Source organism: Mesocricetus auratus, unplaced genomic scaffold (genome assembly GCF_017639785.1).
Source record: "Mesocricetus auratus isolate SY011 unplaced genomic scaffold, BCM_Maur_2.0 Super-Scaffold_100007, whole genome shotgun sequence".
NCBI classification, from domain to species: Eukaryota; Metazoa; Chordata; class Mammalia; order Rodentia; family Cricetidae; genus Mesocricetus; species Mesocricetus auratus.
The window spans coordinates 11,279,301-11,300,707 of NW_024429191.1; the positions used below are offsets into that span (position 1 = coordinate 11,279,301).

General features: G+C 43.6%; 1 long non-coding RNA gene across 1 annotated transcript; it reads left to right on the top strand.

Moving 5' to 3' along the window:
- Positions 1–12,338: 12,338 nt before the first annotated feature.
- Positions 12,339–15,913, top strand: LOC121141279. The gene is made up of 3 exons (XR_005878143.1): positions 12,339–13,568; positions 14,764–14,918; positions 15,023–15,913. It is a non-coding gene; the product is annotated as an uncharacterized LOC121141279 (long non-coding RNA).
- Positions 15,914–21,407: the final 5,494 nt, after the last annotated feature.

Sequence of the window (21,407 nt, forward strand, 5' to 3'; positions counted from 1 at the left end):
TAGGCAAAAGATTGAATAAGATCAAAGAGTATGCAAGCCAGGTGTTGTAATCCCAGTACTGGGAAAGCAGAGACAAATGGATCTCTGGGACTCACTGGTGAGCCAACCAAGCCTACTCCTGAAGCTCTAAGCCGTCTTTGTACCTCACATGCAAAAGGTGGACAGCTGAAGAATGACACCCAAGGTTGGTTGTTAGCCTCCAAACACATGCATTGACAGGCGTATACACATACACCCACACATGCACCCACACACACACAAGAAGATATACAATGTCCCTATCAAGGAAATACACTCAATGCCATCAAATACAAATCACAGGCAAAATAAGAAATTGCCATTGAGCACTTACTAGAATAGATAACATAAAGTGATTTTATTTTACTTATATTCTTTTTAAATTTAAATTAGAAACAATCTTGTTTTACATGTCAATCCCAGTTAACTCTCCCTCCCCTCCTCCCGTGCCCCCCACCAACCCCCTATCCTATCCCTTTTCTGCTCCCCTGGGAGGGTGAGGACTTCCATGGGGGATCTTCAAAGTTTGTCACCTGATTTGGAGCCCTCCCCATGTGTCTAGACTGAGAGAGTATCTTTATATGTTGAATGGGCTCCCAAAGTCCATTTGTATACTAGGGAAAAATACTGATCCACTACCATAGATTTCCCAGGTCTGCTAACTGACACCCATGTTCAGGGAGTCTGGGTCAGTTCTATGCTGAGTTCCCAGTTATCAGTCTGGGGTCCATGAGCTCCTCCTTGTTCAGGTAGCTGTTTCTATATGTTTCTCCAGCCTGGTCTTGACCCCTTTGCTCATCACTCCTCCCTCTCTGCAACTAGATTCCAGGAGTTTGGCTCAGTGTTTAGCTGTGGATGTCTGCTTCTGCTTCCATTAGTTACTGGAATAAGACTCTATGATGGCATACAAGGTAGTCATCAATCTCATTATAGGGGAAGGGCATTTAAGGTAGCCTTTCCACTATTGCTTAGATTGTCAGTTGGTGTCATCCTTTTAGATCTCTGGAAATCTCACTAGTGTCAGATCTCTCCTCAAATCTATAATGGCTCCTTCTATTATGGTATCTTTCATCCTGTTCTCTATTCTTTCCCCGACTCAACCTTCCTGCTCCCTCATGTCCTTCTCTCCCCTCCTCCTCTCCCCCTCTCTTTCTCTCTTTTCCCTCTCCCCTCCCCCCATGCTCCCAATCTGCTCAGGAGATCCTATCCCATTGCTCTTCTCCAGGGCACCATGCATATCTTAGGGTCCTCCCTGTTTCCCAGACTCTGATTTCCAAAGTAGCTGTACAAATTGGCACTCCCACCAGCAGTGGAGGAGTGTTTCCCTTTCTCCACATCCTCTCCAGCATAAACTGTCATTGGTGTTTTTTATTTTAGCCATTCTGACAGGAGTAAAATGGAATCTCAGAATTGTTTTGATTTGCATTTCCCTGCTGGATGCTGAGCACTTTCTAAAAAGTCTTCCAGCCATTTTAGACTCCTCTATTGAGAATCTCTATTTAGTTCGGTACCCCACTTTTTAACTGGATTATTTGGTGTTTTGTTGACTAACTTCTGTGTGTTTCGTATATTTTGGAAATCAGCCCTCTGTCAGATGTGGGGTTGGTGAATATCTTTTCCCATTATGTGGGCTGCTGTTTTGTCTTTTTGACTGTGTCCTTTGCCTTACAGAAGCTTCTCAGGTTCAGGAGGTCCCATTTATTAATTATTGATCTCAGTGTCTGTGCTACTGGTATTATGTTCAGGAAGCTGTCTCCTGTACCAATTTGTTGGAGGGTACCTCCCACTTTCTCTTCTAAGAGGCTCAGTATGACTGGATTTATGTTGAAGTCTTTGATCCATTTGGACTTAATTTTTGTGCAGGGTGATAGATATGGATCTATCTGCAGTCTTCTACATGCCAGCATCCAGTTATGCTAGCACCATTTGTTGAAGATGCTTTACTTTTCCATTGTATAATTTTATCTTCTTTGTCAAAAATCAGGCGTTCCTAGGTGTGTGGGTTAATATCAGGGTTTCCAATTCTATTCCATTGATCTACCTGTCTATTTTTGTGCCTGTGTGAAGTCAGGGATGGTGATGCCTCCGAAAGTTCCTTTATTGTACAGGGTTGTTTTGGCTATGCTGGGTCTTTTTTTTCCATATAAAGTTGAGTATTGTTCTTTCAAGGTCTGTGGAGAATTATGCTGGGATTTTGATGGGGATTACATTGAATCTGTAGATTGCTTTTGGCAAGATTGCTATTTTTTTTACTGTGTTGATCCTACCTACCCAAGAGCATGGGAGAGCTTTCCATTTTCTTGTATGTTCTTTAATTTCTTTCTTTAAAGATTCAAAGTTTTTGTTATACAGGTCTTTCACTTGTTTGGTTAACACGACCCCAAGATATTTTATGCTGTTTATGGCTATTATAAAGGGTGATGTTTCTCTGACTCCTTTCTCAGCCCATTTATCATCTGTATATAATAGGGCTACTGATTTTTTTGAGTTTACCTTGTATCCTGCCACTTTGCTGAAGGTGTTTATTATCAGCTGTAGGAGTTCCCGTGTAGAGTTTTTCAGGTCAGTCATGTAAACTATCATATCATCTGCAAACAGTGAAAGTTTAACTTCTTCCTTTCCAACCTGCATCCCCTTGATCTCCTTTCGTTGTCTTATTGCTCTAGTTAGAACAATATCAAAGAGATATGGAAAGAGTGGACAGCCTTGTCTTGTTCCTGGTTTTAGAGGAATCACATTGAGCTTCTCTCCATTTAGTTTGATGTTGGCTGTTGATTTGCTATACATTGCTTTTTTAAGTTTAGGTATATTCCAGTTATCCCTGATCTCTCCAAGACCTTTATCATGAAGGGGTGTTGGATTTTGTCAAAGGCTTTTTCATCATCTAGTGAGATGATCATGTGGTTTTTCTTTTTCAGATTGTTTGTATGGTGGATTACATTGATGGATTTTCGAATGTTGAACCATCCCTGCATCTCTGGGATGAAGCCTACTTGATTACAGTGGATGATTTTTCTGATGTGTTCTTGTATTCTATTTGCCAGTATTTTATTGAGCATTTTTGCATCAATGTTCATGAGGGAAATTGGTCTGTAGTTCTCTTTCTTAATTGTATCTTTGTGTGGTTTGGGTACCAGGGTAATTGTAGCCTCATAAGAAGAGTTTGGCAATGACCCTTCTGCTTCTATTGTGTGGAACAATTTGAAGAGTGTTGGTATTAGCTGCTTTTTGAATTTCTAGTGGAATTCTGCACTGAAACCATCTGGCCCTGGACTTTTTTTTTGGTTGGAAGACTTTTGATGACTGCTTCTATTTCCGTAGGGGTTATAGGTCTATTTAAATTGTTTATCTGTTCTTGATTTAATTTTGGTAGGTGATATCTATCCAGAAAATCATCCATTTCCTTTAAATTTTCCAATTTTGTGGAGTTTTTCAAAGTATGATCTGATGATTCTCTGGATTTTCTCAGTGTCTGTTGTTGTGTCCCCCTTTTCATTTCTGATTTTGTTAATTTACATGTTCTCTCTCTACCTTTTGGCTAGTTTAGATAAAGGTTTATCTATCTTGTTGATTTTCTCAAATCAATGTATTTTGTTACATTGATTCTTTGTATTATTTTCTTTGTTTCTACTTTGTTGATTTCAGCCCCTAATTTGATTATTTCCTGGCATCTACTCCTCTGTGGTGTGTTTGCTTCTTTTTGTTCTAGAGCTTTCAGGTGTTGTGTTAATTCTCTAGTGTGCTTATTCTCCAGTTTCTTCATGTGGGCACTTAGTTCTATGAACTTTCCTCTTAGTACTGCTTTCAAAGTATCCCATAAGTTTGAGCATGCTGTGTCTTCATTTTCATTAAATTCTAGGAAGTTTTTAATATATATATGTATGTATGTATGTATGTATGTATGTATGTATCTTCCTTGATCCTGGAATGGTGCAATTAAGTTTTGTTCAATTTCCATGGGTTTGTAAGGTTTCTGCAGTTTGTGTTGTTGTTGAATTCTGACTTTAAAGCATGGTGGTCTGATAAGGTACAGGGGGTTATTACAATTTTTTTGTACCTGTCGAGGTTTGCTATGTCGTGGAGTATGTGGTCGATTTTAGAGGTTCCATGTGGCGCTGAGAAGACGGTATACTCTTTTGTGTTTGGATGGAATGTTCTAGAGATACCTGTTAAACCCAACTGGGTCATAACTTTTGTTAGTTCCTTTGTTTCTTTGCTAAGTTACTGTCTGGTGGTACTATCTAGTGGTGAAAGTGAGATGTTGAAGTCTCCCACTATAAGTGTTTGAGGTTTTATATGTGATATGAGTTTTAGTAATGTCTCTTTTATGAACGTGGGTGCCTTTGTATTTGGTACACAGATGTTCAGAACTGAGACTTCATCTTGATGGATCTTTTCCTCTGACGAATATGAAATGATCTTCTTCATCTCTTTTGATTGATTTCAGTTTGAAATCTAATTTGTTAGCTATTAGGATTGCTATACCAACTTGTTTTTTGGGTCCATTTGATTGGAAAATCTTTTCCCAACCCTTAACTCTGAGGTAATGTCTGTCTTTGAAGTTGAGGTGTGTATCTTGCATGCAACAGAAGGATGGATTCTGTCTTCGTATCCATTCTGTTACCCTGTGTCTTTTTATAGGCGATTTAAGGCCATTAATATTGAGGAATATTAATGACCATTGGTTGTTAATTCTTGTTTGTTGGTATTGTGCGTGGATCCCCCTCTTCTCTTTTGGCTATTGGTAAAGTGGAATTATCTATTACCTATGTTTTTGTGAGTATAATTAACTTCCTTGGGTTGGAGTTTTTCTTCCAGAGCTTTCTGTAGGACTGGATTAGTGGATATGTATTGTTGAAATCTGGTTTTGTCATGGAATATCTTGTTTTCTCCATCTATAGTAATTGAGAGTTTTTCTGGGTATAGTAGTCTGGGCTGGCATCCGTGGACTCTTAGTGTTGGTAGAGTATCTATTCAGGACCTTCTGGCTTTCAGAGTTTCCATGGAGAAGTCAGGTGTAATTCTGATAGGTTTGCCTTTATATATTACTTTATCTTTTTCCTTTGCTGCTCTTAATATTCTTTTTTTGTTTGTTTGTTTTTTGAGACAGGGTTTCTCTGTATTGTTTTGGAGGCTGTCCTGGAGCTCCCTTTGTAGAACAGGCTGGCCTCGAACTCACAGGCCTGCCTCTGCCTCCCCAGTTTTAGGATTAAAGGTGTGCACCACCACCGCCCAGCTACTTAATATTATTTCTTTATTCTGTATGTTTGGTGTTTTGATTACTTTGTGGTGAGGGGACTTTTTTTTTTGTGGTCCATTCTATTTGGTATTCTGTAAGCTTCCTGTACTTTCATTGTCATGTCTTTCTTTAGGTTGGGAAAGTTTTCTATGATTTTGTTGAATATGTTTTCTGTCCCTTTGAGGTGGGTTTCTTCACCTTCTTCTATACTTATTATTCTTAGGTTTGGCCTTTTCACATTGTCCCATTTTTCCTGGATATTTTGTGTTAGGGATTTGCTGGAGTTAAGATTTTCTTTGGCCGATGAATCTATTTCTCCTAGTGTGTCTTCAATGCCTGACATTCTGTCTTCCATTTCTTGTATTCTGTTGGTTATGTTTGCATCTGTAGTTCCTGATAGTTTACCCAGCTTTTCTATTTCCAGCATTCCCTCAACTGTGGTTTTTTTTGTCTCGATTTTAGCTTTCAAGACTTACACTGTTTGAATTGTTTCCTTCACTTGTTTGGTTGTTTTTTTCTTGGCTTTCCTTGTTTTCTTTAAGAGATTTGTTTATTTCTTGCAATTTTTGATTTGTCTTTTCCTCAATTTCTTGAATTTTTTTTCTACCATTTCTAAAGGGATTTTCTCATTGCCTCTATGAGGGTCTCTATCATCTTCATAAAGTTGTTTTTAGGGTTGTTCTCTTCTGCTTCATTTGTGTTGAGATGTTTAGGTCTTGCTGGTGTGCTGTCCCTAGACTATGGTGTCATACTGATCTTTCTGCTGTTGACTGTGTTCTTATACTGTTGTCTTCCCATCCCTTCTTCCAGTGGGTGCCGGTGGGGTCTCTCCCTCTCCTGGTGGGTACAGGTCCAAGGTTCTCTTCTGGTGGGTACAAGCAGGTCTAATACTCCGATGGCTCTCCTCTTCCCGTGGGTAGAGGTGGGACTAGCACGCCGATGTTGGCAGACTCTGGAGGGGCTGGTCCACCAGTACGAGTTCCCCATGCACAGTCCCCAGGTCTCAGGAGGCCTGGTGGTGTCTCATTGAGTTTATATTTGTCACACGACCCGGTAAATCATTCCCAGGTATTTGAGAAATGAAGTGAAATGCATCAGCAAGTGATAATAGTGGCTTTATCTGCAATGAACAGTCTAGGAATAGCTGTATGTTTTCTTCAACAGGCAAATGGATGAATTAACTTTGGCATAGCCATAAAATGGAAACTGTGTAATATCAAAATGGAAATGAATATTGCTATAGTGCTACGATTCAACAGGATGGATAAAGCTCAAGTTCATTGTGCTAAGTGAAAGGAATTGTAATTTTGTTTTACATTTATCCCAGAATACACCAAGCTGCCAGGACAGAGACTAGAGTATTATGCTGAAGTCACTGAGAATGCTGATTGTAGCTTCAGATTGACAGTTGTGTTCTGCTCTCAAGAACCTTTAAATCCTATATTTTAAATAGATGTAATTTTTGAGCAAAGATTTTTGTCTTGATGAAATGGAATTTTAAATCCTGTTCAAGTTTTGCCCCCTCCAAGATTTCTGGGACATCATGTTTTCTTCCTCTAGACTACACTGACTGATGGATTGTATGGTTGACTTTCAGCTGGTCGGCATGTGGGTCTAAAATTCTTTGTTTTTCATTAATTTTCAATAATTTTCATTATTCTTCAACACTAGGCACAGAGCCTGGCGTTCATCCCTCCAACAAATATGTACTGTGTGCCTATTATGGACTTGTGAACAGCTAGGCTTTCATCAAACTACAGCATAGCCAGAGGGAAAGTTATCACCTGGCAAATGAATAATAGAAACCTGCTCTGCCGCAGTTCCTTCATCTATAAAACAGGCAATAATCGTGTGTGTGTGTGTGTGTGTGTGTGTGTGTGTGTGTGTGTGTGTGTGTAAGAGAGAGGCCATGGGTTGATGGTTAGGGAATGAATGGGTGAGGGACAAATAGACGGGTGGAGATGGATGGATGGGTAGTGTGCTGGTTAGTTTTTTGTCAGCTTGATACAAACTAGAGTCACCTGGGAAGAGGGAATCTTAATTGAGAAAATAACCTTATTAGTCTGTGGGCAAGTCTGTGGTGCGTTTTCTTGATTAATGATTGGTGTTGGAGGGTCCTGCCCAGTGTGGGTGGTACCATTCCTAGGCCAGGCAATCAATAAAGCTAGCTGAGCAAGTCAGTGAGCAGTGTTTGTTCATGGACTCTACGTTAGTTCTTGCCTCCAGGTTCCTGTCTTGAGCTCTTTCCCTGGCTTCCCTTGATGGTGGACTGTAACCTATAAGCTGAATAAATCCTGCCTTCCTCCAAGTTGCCTTTGGTCTCGGCATTTATCACAGTAACAGGAACCGGGAGGACAGGTGGGACAGTAGATAGTGGACGAATAGAAGGTGCTATGGGCAGGAGGTAGATGGGTGGATAGAGGGGGCGGTGTGAGAAGGAACAGGAGAATGGATGGGGACTTTTATACTCTGTAAGCAACTGGTAGTGAATGTTGAAGAAAGGAGTGTTGTGTACATTTGTAAATCACTTACTGTGTACACATTGCTAGTGGTTTGTTTGTTTTGAGTTAATCTTTAACCTAGGTGCAGTTTTAGGAGGAACACAGAGCTCAGTGGCCTTGGAAGAACACAAACCCTTCTCTGCAAACAGACAAATGATAATGAGGGGAAATTGCAGAAGATGATTAACACCCATAACACAGATCTGAAGTAGAGTGGGACGCCTGACCAGAGGGACAAGGTTAGACTCTGGAGGGACCGACTGCCTTTGTTCACTTTCCCTATAAAATGTGGAAGTTGGAGACAAAGGAGATGCCAATCTGTGTCTTCACCAGATTGCTGTCTCTCTGAATGAAGCACAGCCTAGAGAGATTCAATTCCTGTCTCAGTTTGTAGATACTTGTGGTGACGGGCACTGTGGACTCTGGTAATTTAGTTACAGATGGATGGAGGATGATGTGGGATGGGTTAAAAAGTGGGTGATAGGTGCGTGGGTGAATGGTTGGATTATGGATGGTGGATGGGGTGGATGGATAAAGGGTGGACAGGAATGGATGGATGGGTGGGTGGATATACATGCGTATGGATGGGTGACCACTCAAAAACAGAAAGCACAAGGATGTGACAGGAACCATTTGTGCATGTTAGCAGTTGTGTAAACAGATGAGATGAATGGTGGACGTGCACTGAGGTGTTGTCATGGCGAAAGCTCTTTGTGTAGGTTTTCTAATTTTGCCCTCACAGCTGTGGGGTGTTCTTTTTAACATTATCTTTACGGAAATCCAGGCTCAGAGAGGTTAGGCTATGCTGCACCACAAGGGCTTCTATTGGGTTATGGGTATCATCATTATCTTGACAGTGAGGTAGTTTTTGATTCCTTTGGCATGACAAACATCCCACGGGAAAACTCATGCTTTCTTCAGAGCGGCAAGTTAGTTTGATAGTTTTCTCTGTGTGCCTTGATGTGGGAAAAGGTGTGATGTACTAAGGCAGTTGACGTATTTGAAGTTCCCACTGATCCTCGATGGAGGAGCAATTCACACCTTGAGTGACATTAGGGAAAGCCCTGGTCTCCAGGTTTCACTCTTTGATAGCAGGAGGCACCCAGCCATGACCATGCTGAATTTTTGTACAGCTGGAGGGGAAGCTGTCAATCATTCCATGCCATGAGTATGTGTGGACATTGGAGCATCCCTCATCCTCTGCCTCAAACCTCTGAATTTTTGAGCTATGTCCAGACTGTGTCCTCTGCCTACACAGAGCAGAGACTGAGGTTGGTAACATCAGGTAAGTTCAGCCTGCAGCTATGACTGTGTGTACATGTGTAGCTGTGTGGAGCAAAGGATAGCTTACTTAACACTATCAGGTGTTTTTTCAATTCATTTTTAACTTGGTCACATTGTTCTCAAGTGTGGCCTTTGTAGATGACAGTGCTGTGTCACAATGTTGAAAGGTTGGACATGCCTTTTGTCCATCTACACAACGGGTCCTTCCCAGTGGGAGAACTGAATGGAAAAGTGTCCTTCTAGAAGTATGGAGCAGCCTCCAGAACTGTCTGGGTCCCTTGTTCATACGCCTCTTTGTAGACGTTGTAACTAGATCCCCACCCAGCCTACTGGTGCAGTCCTATTGTGCATAAATGCAGAGTACATGCAGGTAGGAATGCAGTCCTATTGTGCATGAACGCTAAACACTGGAGGGCACAGCCCAGTGAGAGAACGCGTCCTGGTCTGTACAGGGCCCTGGTTTCCACTCCCAGCACTGAAAAAAAAAGAATGAAAGAGAGAGGGGAGAGGCGAGGAAGTTAAGATGAGGAGAGGAAAGGAGAAGGCATTGCAGATGTGACTATGGACGGTGCATATTGTGTGATTCCAGATAGATATAGGAATTGCTACAGGCCTGTGGCTTACTTTGCGATATATTGTACATCTGTGTAAAGCAGCCTGTGGGCTGCATGTAGCCCAGGTGCGCTGTGAATGATGCACACAAGAAAATTATAAACCTACTGAAAACATTGTGTTTCTGCAATGTTTTAGGTAACTGGATTCCACAGACCTCTGGTTTGAAATTTGTAAATGACAATGTTGCAGTGTACACAAAGTAAATCTATGTAGACTGCCACTATTTGTACACATCTGCAGCTTTGGTTTGTGACCACGATATGTGGCTTCCAGTGTTTTCTTCCGAAGGCAGAGGCAAGTGGAATGGTACCATCAGACGTCCCATATCCTGGGATAGCTTGGCAAATAAAATACCATTGCCAAAAAGATTTCAGAAGACCATGGCAAATGAACCTAGGAAAGGGTTCTTTTTTGACTGTCAAGAGTACTTCCATGCACATCACGCCCATGCTTTCTGGCTATCTCCCGCACCAAGTCACATCAGCAGCTAGGATGTGGGAAGACCCAACCTCACTTTCTGTTTCCCTGTTGATTCATAATAAAATCACACTTCCTTATCTATTATCGTTTTAAATTCCAGTATGGCTTCTATAATGTATCAAAAGAAAAAATTCTGGATAAAGGAACATTACTCAATGGAGAGTAAACAGATGACCACTTTTTCTGTGGTGGGGGGAGGATTGGGCAAGACACACTGCTTAATTTGTAGGGACTTTTTGCAAGCTTTCAAAGACTGTGACACGAAAGGCACTGTGTGTAAAATGTGCTGCCAAGTCTAGTGTGCATCACACAGTGGGCACAACTTATGCTAAGGACAAGAGAGCAGTACTGACAATGAGTCTGTCTCCTCAAAAAAGAAATGAATGAAGTTACACTTCAGGTGGATGTTATGTAAAAGAAAGCTGTTTATGTGGTAGTAAAAAAAACGTGGAAGCTATTTACTGAGTTGTTGAGCAATCTATGCAGAGTAATGCTCTGAGGAAAGGGTGGAGGGTATTTTTAATATCACCAGACCATTGCCAGGTGTGTGGAAGGAACCGCGGGATCTGCTGAAATACATCCGGTGTGTAGAACTTCTGATTTCAAATTTTGTGCTCTAATGATGGATGTGCCAAGCAGAGGCATCGGTAGGAACATGTCACTGAAGGGCCACTAAAAGACACAACAAAATCAAGAGATATATGCAAAACAGTAAAAAAATGTTAAAGTGATTTTCTTTTTCCATGTAAATATGTCTGGCACAGCAAGCGTGGGGCCTGGCCATGGTCAAAGAGAGAGACTTGTAAAAATCAATAGAAGACGACGTAATTGCCACTCCAAACTCATGCTTAATGAAGTGTCATTGTGCAGCATGCCCAGAAACTCATGCACAAAAACTTTAAAGAGGGTACCACCATGCACACCATGTCAAGACTGAAGTTCACAGGGGCTAAGGGATTAATTCATCTCCAGCCCAGGACTCCTTAGAAGTGTTTGAGTTGACTACAGTTTTCCAGTTGGCTATGGTGACATTTGCTTTTCAGAGTTAGGATGGCTAAGTCAAGGCCCAATGTTGGAAAGATTTTAGGATTTGAGACATGTCATCAAGTCATTTATGGTATCAAAAGCCAAATCTGTTCAGAACTTGACAATGAAAACCAGCTTCCACATTTGGCATTTTTAGTGGATCTAACTGCTTATTTACATGAGTTCAACATTTGTCGTCAAGGTGAAAACCAACTTACCAACACAGCGTTCTAAATCATATCAGCTTCCCAAAGAAATTGAAATGATGGCAAGCTCAAATTAAATCAAAGGATTTTATGCATTTTGGCAAATTGTCTAAATCCTGAACAGCAAAAAATATGTAGCCTTGCCTCTCACTTTGATACAAGATTTTCAAAAACAGATTTGGAGATTTCTGGGGCGGGGGGGGGGAGTATTCCTCCTGATATGGTCTGTAACTATGCTTTCTGTCAACTGAAGTGTCCACCTGAGAGTTTTCAGGTAGGATTCATAAATGTGATGTTTGCATTTACTAGATTATCACAGGTTCTGGCACACTCCCCAGACCTTACAGACATCCCTTTCTTCACATATTTCCTTCATGTCCACTTTGGGGCATATTTACATAGACTTAGAACCAGAATGTTTAGGTTTACTGAACATTGCAACAACTTCCATCAAACCAGACATTTGCACACAGTATCTCAAATCTCAAACACATTGCACATTCCACTAGGTTTTGTTTTTTTCAATTTTCAAAAATTTTTATTTTTAATTTTTTTGAAATGGGGTGTCTTTATGTAGCCCTGATAGACTTGGAACTTGGTTACGTAGACTGGATGGCCTCAAACTCACAGAGATCCTCCTGCCTCTCTGCCTTCTAAGTGCTAGAATTAAAGGTGTGTGTCACTATGCCAGGCTCTTTCACTGGTCTTACATTCTCTTTTCTTTGACTTATATAAAATGTCAAGAAATGCCATTATGTTACTTAAGTCCATTTAAAAAATTTAAATGTGTTTTTATTTTATATGTATGGTGTTTTGCCCCCATGTGTATCTGTGCACCACATGCGTGTAGAGTCCATGGAGGCCAGAAGAGGGCATTGGATCCCCTGGAACTGGAGCTACAGAGGGTAGAGAGCTACCATGTGAGTGCTGGGAATCAAACCCTGATCTTCTGCAAGAGCAGCCGGAGATCTTAACTGCTGAGCTGCCTCTTCAAACCTCACGTTCATTTTCTTTGTTAGTGAGCATACACTTGGTGCTTACTTCACGCTTTTAAATTCTCTGAATGAGGTGCAGAGTTAAGATTACTATGTGAGGATGGGTTTACTGGCTCATCTGTGCTGTTGGATATCACAAAAACTATACTCAGACCTTGATCTTGCTCATCAGCTTCCATTAGTGTTTGTGTTTTAGTGTGTGGCCCCAAACAATTCTTCATTCAGTTTGTTTTTGGCACAGAGAGGCCAAGGTTTGAACACCACTGCTGTGGAGTTCCTGTTACTAATAGGAAAAGGCCCACAGGAAAGTAGAATGCTGTGTGGTGCCAACAGCGGGCTCACGCTCCTGGCTTTACAGTGTTGTCTTCTCTTGTGCTCATAATACCCTCATGTTGTTTTACGCATTGAGGACCTAAGATCAATAGGCTATGCCACGCATGTGTATGTACTTATACGTGAGTGTGCATATATGCCACCTAGACGTGCCAAAGGTTGTACCATCTAGGATTGTGTAATCACACTTTACGATGTTTGTGCGGTGATGAAGTTGCCTAGTGAGGGGCCTCCTTATTAAATGAGACAGGACTGTGAATGAGCAAATAAGACCCAAGATCCTCTGGAATAAGGACAGTAAGTCTCTTGTAAATACTGCTTGAGATTCCAGAAGTCTCTGACAGAGACCTCACCCTTTCCTCCGCTGCTGTCATGTGTAGAGTTTCCCCTCCCACTGCTACCCACCCACCTGCCTTCTGGGACACATTTCTCCAGGAGACACTTTCTGGGAAAAGCTCCTCTACCCAGGGACGCTTTGCAGTCACAGGGGTCCCACCGAGCTCCTGGGATGGGGCCACTAGGTTGGTGAGTTACAGGGACAAAGGCAGAAGTGTCTGCAGAGCCTCAAGCCTGGGCATGACACACACCCCACTTCCCTGAATCTCACTGACCGTCCTCCATACCCCTTGCTCCCTGCCTGGTCTCCTTCTGACCTTGCATTCATGAGGAGTGTGGGCACGCACAAGTGCCAGGGCTTTTATTTCTGTGCAGTTTCATTTCAAAGAGACCTGGGGCCTCATAGCAAAGCAGAAGAGCCAGGAAACCTGGGCTTGTATCTCACAAGTTGGGCTGCCTTGGATAAGCTTCTCACCTACAAAATGGACTACTTCCTTGTTCCAGTTTCCAGCACACTGCCAGGCCCACAACAGAGGTAGGTCAAATGTCAACGCAGTACTTCCTCCAAGTGTCAGATCAAAGCCCCCAGGAGGCTTTCATACACTAGATGCCCACTTCCCAGACATTCACTCAGGATGCAGCTATTGGGCTTTCCCCGTTTTCCAGGACTGGGACAGTGTAATTTGGAGAACCAGTGTTGAATCCCGGGGTCTGGCACAGAGGGTTAGTTATGTGAACGGGCAGGAAGAAATTCGAAGACTGGGAGGTCTGCAGAGGACTGAAGCCTGAAGGGGAGTGTGACTTCTAGATCATGGAGGGAGGTTTCTCCTGGCACGAGGCCAGCAATAGCAGGGCACTTAGAGAAGGAAGCAGATGCAGAAAGAGGGAGAAGCAGTGTGAACAAGGAAAGCGTGTGCAGCCCTTTGCAGTCCTTCAGCACCGAGTCACACACGGGGCTGACTAGCCCGCCCACACAAATGTCTGGGATGGGGTGTGGTAGGAACATGTGGTCTGATTTACGTTTAATGTGTTGCAGCGGACAGTGAATGAGGCAGGGAGGAAATCAAAGGCCAGCTTCCCCTCTTCTCTGAAATCAGATGCATGTAGATTTCACCCTCAACACCACCTACCACCTAGGCACTCTTGTATAAGCCTCTTTTCTCTCTACAGCCTGGGGTTGTCATTGGTAAAACAGCTGTCATGCAGAGCGTGCATGCATCTTGGGACTGTTGTAAAAAATGTCCCACCACACACACGCATCCCCTCATCCAGCATATCCTGGTGCGGACATCACCCCCTTCTCAGTTTTACAGCTATTTCCAAGTCACCACTGTCAGCAGCTTCAGAATGAGAAGGAAGTGAAACCAAGGCCTCCTAGGATTAGTGCTGTAGCTCAGTTGCCTAGCAACAACATCCACATCTGCATCACTGCAGAACCAGGCTACATCAGGCATTAGTCAAAACAAAGGCAGAAAGCAGTTACAGCCGGTCTTGGGGAGTGGGTTTTTCCTTCCAGCATGGATCAGATATATCCAGCATCTAGCTCTAGAGAGCTCCCCTCCACGCCCCACCCCCATCCCCCCCAGATCCCCAGTGGGAACCATATTCCTTACAATTCCTTCAGGTTCAAGGAGGTTGACTGGTATACATTATGGTGTTGATTTCCTATTTACAGCCAAGGCTGATGAGGTTCAGAGATATTAATATTCAAAGTTCAAATCTATCCACAGATGAGGAAGCAGACACCCAGAGGGCAAGAGCTGTGCCCAGCATCCCTTGGGATGTGCAGTGGAGACAGGGCATAAACTAGCTCAACCTGATACAAAAGCCACTGCAAAGAAGAGAAACTTCTAGAACAAAGACCCGGCTCTTCCCTCCATCTCAGGTGCATCCATAAAGCAAGTGTTGGTTGTGGGGGGAAAGGAGCATGTGCCCTGAGGCCACAGGCACTAGCTTTTGGAGAAGATGAATTTCCTATCTGCATTTCAGAGCCTTGGAGCCTTGGGGGGATGTCCAGAGGCCGTGTCCTGCTCATGATACTGAGACCTCCACAGCAACCTCACGGATGCCAGCTCTCATGTCGCCCGTATCTGTGCTGAGGCCTCCAGGCCTGAGCAAGACCAAAGCTCCGGAGTGATGGACGACCCCTCAGGGTCACTTCTGAGGGACCCCAGTGCTTGCCCCGCTGTGTCTCCAAGGCCTTCCTTAAATACATCTGTTTGGCCAACACCAGCTTCACTCGCACCCAGCAGGCAGAGGGTGTCAGGACAAGTGGCCACATCAAGTGTGGCCAAGAGAAAGACTGGGCATGTGTTTGATGATACAAAGGCAGTACGCAGACAGAGGACCTGCATAAGTCGAAGGATCATTCTCCATGACTTTGTAAGGGGGGGGACCCAGAGCCTGAGTGGGGACCACAGAGCCTCCCATCCCAGGTCCTCTCCTGGCTTCCCCAGTGGCACGTGCAACCTTTCTTGTGCATCTACTGATTGAGAGCTTGCCACCTCCTGAGACAGCTTTTTCTGGAGCCAGATTTTGGAATGGGAAACCAAATATGCAGATGAACCCTGGCCAAAACTTTCACTGCCATAGGCTCCAATTACCCTTTCCAGAGGCCACTCTGGGCCTCACGAAACCTCCCTGTCTGTGGCTGCGCTTTTGAAGGTGAGGGTTACTTGTCATAACTGGTGTTATTAGGGAGATGTCACACAATACTAATTGCTCTGGATTTTTTTCTTGATATTGAACCCACGTTTACAAGTGCCTACACATTGCGTTTGTCTCTTCGCTTGTGAGAGAATTGAGTTGGCTGTGGCAAGGATGCTAAGCATTCCATCAGCTTTGTTATGACTTCAATACAGTAAGAAAATGCCCTTTGGAGATGGTGTGTCTCAAGGACAGCATTCTTGAAGGCAGGGCGGGACCTAACCTCTCTCTATTTGCCACCTCTTTTTGCTGAAGAAATTTTTATATGACCCCAGCCTTAGAGAGGGATATAAAATAGATATAAAAACGTAGATATAGGGCTGGAGTGTTGACTCAGCGGTTAAGAGCATTGACTGCTCTTCCAGAGGATCCGGGTTCAATTCCCAGCACCCACATGGCAGCACACAACTGCCTGTAGCTCCAGTTCCAGGGGTCCAACACCCTCACACAGACATGCATGCAGGCAAAACCACCAATGTACATACAATAAATAAATTATTTTTAAAAAGAAGTTTAAAAAAGTAGGTATAGGGCTGGAGCGTTGGCTCAGTAGTTGAGAGTGCTTGCTGCTCTTGCCAGAGGACGAATGTTTGATTCCCAGCATCCATATTCGGCTCACGGTCATCTGTAACACCAGTCCTAGGGATCCAACATCTCCTTCAGGGCACCAGCCATGAATGTGGTGAACAAATATATAGGCAGGCAAAACAAACAAAAATAGAATTAATTAATGAAATAGAAGTTTAAAAGGTATAAAATAGTTATTTATATAACTATATATAATAGCTATATATATTATAAATATATAATAGCAATTTATATTACATTTACTGATGACATAGCATAGAAAAATCTCTCTCTCTCTTTCTCTCTCTCTCTCTCTCTCTCTTGTTTTTTGAGACAGGGTTTCTCTGTATTGTTTTGGAAGTTGTCCTGGAACTAGCTCTGTAGACCAGGCTACCCTCAAACTCACAGAGATCTGCCTGCCTCTGCCTCCCAAGTGCTGGGATCAAAGGTGTGCACCACCAATGCCTGGCTTAGAAAAATTACTTTTAAACACTTACTTGGCACACATACGATTGCCCTTCACTGAAATGAATTCAAATTTGCCTACTAGCGAGATGAGTGTGTTTGCTTATTTTTACATGAAGAATTAAGTCTGGGCTGAACATTTGACACTGAGGGACACATTGCATCTTTAACAACTTTCAGAGTTGATTGATCCTCTGCCAAGCATGGTGTCCATGGTTACAATATAATACTGGATCCTTCAAAATTAGAAGGGTGCATCTCTTATTAAGGGTTCTTTCACAAAACAAGAAAAACAAATGAAAGCTGTTGTGCACAAAGAAATCACGAGAGACATGTCTGTTGCCTCGACAGATGGCAAGTCCATATGCACCAACCCATGCACACGAATTACATGCAACCCTATGAGGATGAGTGCAGCACAGATACCTAGAACACCCTTGCCAACTGCAACAAGCTTCCTCTTTTGTTTTCAGGTGGGATGTCCCAGGAAACTAGCTGGTTCCCACACTCCTGGTTCTCATACTAGTTATTGTACATTCCTTTACCTTCCCGTACTCCTTCCTCCCTGGGATCCTGCCTTCCTCAGGAGATGGACATGGGAGCCTAAAGCAGAGAAAGGAAAAACTGTGTCCAGATTTCCACTTCCAACTTCCGAAGTCCGGAATGTTTGGGAATCTGCTACAGCACAGTGGGAATACTTAGGAGGAAACGGGAGCTGTACGAACCAGCTCTACTCTGCAGCTTCAGCCCCAGATCAGAGAGGCTTCCCGTAGACAGAGAGAGGTGGAGAGCAGGGACAGAAAAAGGAGGGGATGGAGATACCTTAGTCACATCAAATCTACACAGAAAGCATACAATATTAATAGCCCCATGTTGTGGTTATTCACAGAAGACGCAGGAACCCTGGGTCGGGGCCAAGGGATGTGGGCATTGTGTTTACCTTGGTTTCCTTTGCCCCATGTCCTGGTGAGTTTTTATCATCAACTTGATACAACCTAGAGTCATTTGGGAAATGGGAACCTCAATGAAGAATTGCCTTGATTAGGCTGGCCTGGGAGTTCCTGTAGGTTATTTCCTTGATTGATGTGGGAGGGCCCTGGGCGGAGTAAGAAAGTCAGCTGAGCATGAACCAAGGGACAAGTCAGTCAGCAGCATTCCTCCATGGTTTGACTCAGTTCCTAATTGAGCACCTGCCTTGACTTCCTCAGTAACGGACCATGATCTGGAAATGCAAGCTAAGTAAACCTCCCCATCTAAGTTTCTTTTGACCACGGTGCTTGTCACAGCATCAGAAAAACAAACTAGGATGCTCCCCAAGCCCCACAGTGGCTATGCAAAGTGACCAAGAGACGCCACACCATGGCTTAGCAAGGCGGATGAGGAGGCTGTAGGTCTGTGCGACGTGGTGTAAATCTGGAATACTGCTGACTCAGAAGAGGGCATTGTCTTTACTATGCCAGGCAGTGAGTGAATCTGTCCTCTGCTGCAGAAGTAGACACCATCTTCATCTTCCAGGGCTGTTATTCACACATCCTGGGACAAGGGCTGTCAGTGCCTCCTCTCACAAGACATGCAGAAACGATACAGCACCATGGAGCTCCCAGCCACACAGTGCCTCAAGGGCTCTGGGTCTTTGCTTGTTATATGTCTCCATCACTCTCATCCTGGTTCTTAGAACTTTCTCTATAGAGCTGGGGGACGGGAAAGAGACTAAGCACCAGAAAGAAGACAGTTCTTCATGGCACACAGTGGTGTGCTCATATGCTCTTAACTGGAATTCGATCACTAAGCCTTCCTGGTTATCAGGAGAATCGGGAAATGCAGTCCCACTGTGTGCCCAGTCACAGCAGATGCTTTGCCAAGCCACCAGCAAGACTCTGTGGAGATGCTTTAATTCTGCTCCAAGGATTTCTGGGAGTCTTATCCAAGATAGGAGTCAGTAGGAGGTGGAGATGCTGAGGGGCTTGGGTGGGGGAGAGAGGAGACCACACTTCTGAGTACATGGTAAAATATTTACTTATCATGAGAACAAGATTTACAGCCACTATTTTAAATTTCCGTCTGTACTCTGCTTGGATACCTGTCATCAGAGACTGAAGCATTTCCTAGGATATGAGATTGTACTAGTTTTTCTGTTGCTATGAGGGCTGGGCAATACTAAGAAAGGAGGCTCCCGTGGCTCACAGTGTTTAGAGATTTAGAACATAGTGCCTGCACCTGCTGGCTTCATGAGGGCATTTGGCTATATCACTATGTTGCCAATGCTATCATGCAAGGAATGACCCCCAAAAGGGACAGATCACATGATGAGATGGAACTAGAGGAAGAGGAGAGCCAAGCTTGCTCCTTCACAACAACCTATTTGTTCAGGAACTAACTAGGGTCCCTTGAAAACAGCATTAGTCCCTTGCAAGGCTAACAACCCCATCACCTAGTCACCTTGTATAAGCCCCTGCTTAAGCTTCTATGCTCTCATCACCACCACCTGAGGACCAAACTCCTAATGCTCAAACTCTTAGTGGACACACTCAACACCTTCACACCATACCGAGGATTTTTAGTGCTGCTGTTGAATTGTCCCAGGCAGACAGAGACAGCTGGTGTTTTAGTTACTTTTACAGCACTGTGACCAAATCCCCCACAGAAGCAACCTCAGCGGGGAGGGGTCTGATTTGCTCACTGTTCAAGGACACACTCAACACGGTGAGAAGGCATGGGGACAGAAGGCATGGGGACAGGTGGCATGGGGACAGAAGGCGTGGGGACAGGTGGCTCCCCTCTTGGTTGTGGAACATGTGACTCAGATTGCTCACATTTTGGCAGTCAGGAAGCAGAGAGCTCCATGGGAAGTGGGGTTCAGTGACAGTCCTCAACAGTCACCTCTCAGCAGCCTGCTTCCTCCACTGAGGGCCCCAACCTGTCCCCTTGGGACTAAGAATTCAAATACAAAATGCACGGAGGGCATGCCACATTTAAACCATAGCAGCTGGTCACACTACTTCCAGGACACACAACCTCAGCCTCAGGATATTGCTTCCTTACAAAGTACGGCCTCTTCCTGTCCTTACTATTGGATAAACACCTGATGAAGAACACATCGAGACCGTGTAAACATGGGAGGCAATCGGCTTGTCCACTTTCATGAGTTTTAGAAAGTGGAAAGGTGAGGTGGGAGCAGAGAGCAGTGGAGCTAAGTAGGGAAAGTGCTCGGAGAACTCACCCTTGAGCCAATATACGTTATAATTCAAGAAACAGTTATAAACCGCAAGACTCTGGAAGGTCAGCGCAGGTAGTGTACCTGAGGCCCTGCCAACTCTGTGGCAGAACTAGAGTTGGAAACCCAGTGGTGGGTCCAGCGCCCTTCCTCTGTCTACCTCTTTCTTGGTTTTCCCACTCCTTGCTCCTCGTATCTGTAAGGCCTCTGCATACTGCAATGTATTATCCGAAGATGAGAGCCTTTGAGTCTTCACTGTCAAGTCGATACTCACTCAGTCCTCTGTCCCTGTACTTGCCAGCTGCCACATGAACCAGAAGTTTGGGAAACAAGGTTATTGTCACTGTCATGAATCATCTATTTGCATCTGAAAACTTTGGCATTGTGTTTCGAAGGCCCTCCAGTGCTACTACTTGTGCTGGAGTCAATGGGGAATAAAATACTACCCTTAAATCCCACTTTATAATTTAGAGATTTAAAAATAAATTGCAATATTTCTGTTTCAAACTCCAAATGAAAACCTCATATTTATTCTGGGTCTGCCAAAATCCTAACCTTCCCTGAAATATAAACAGTGTTTGCTTTCCTCTTAAGTCCAGAAAATAATTTTGTTGAGTCATCTTAGCCATTTATTTATTTATTTGTTTATTTATTATTTATTATACTCCAAATCCAGTTCCCCTTCCCTCCTCTCTTCTTGCTCCCACTACCTTTCCCCCAATCTTCCTCTCATCCACTCCTCAGAGGGTAAGGTCTCCCCTAGGAAGTCAATTATGTCTGTCTCATCACCTCATTAAGGCAAGACCAAGGCCCTCCCCCAATCCTTCCCCCCTTGCCTAGGTTGAGCAAAGTATTTCTCTATAGAGAATGGGCTCCACAAAGTCAGCTTATGCATTAGAGTTTTATCTTGGTCCCACTTCCAGTGACCTCATATACTGCCCAAGTCACACCACTGTCACCTGTATTCAGGGGGCCTAGTTCAGTCTTATGCAGATTCCCCAGTTGTCAGTTCAGAGTCAGTGATCTCTCACCAGCTCAGGTCAGCTGATTCTGTGGGTTTCCCCATCATGGTCTTGACTCCCTTGTTCATATTATCATCCCCCCTCACTTCGATTGTTTTCTGGGAGTTTGGCCCAATGATGAGTTGTGGATCTCTGTGTCTGCTTTCATCTGTTTCTGGAAGAGGGATCTAGCTTCCCTGGGATTGTGGATTGTAGGCTGGTTATCCTTTGCTTTATGTCTGGTATCCATTTATGAGTGAGTACATACTACATTTGTCTTTTGGGTCTGAATTACCTCACTCAGGATGATTTTTTTCTAGTCTATCCATTTGCCTGCAAATTTAAAGATGTCATTGTTTCTTACTGCTGAGTAGTACTCCATTGTGTGAATGTACTACATTTTCCTTATCCATTCTTCAAT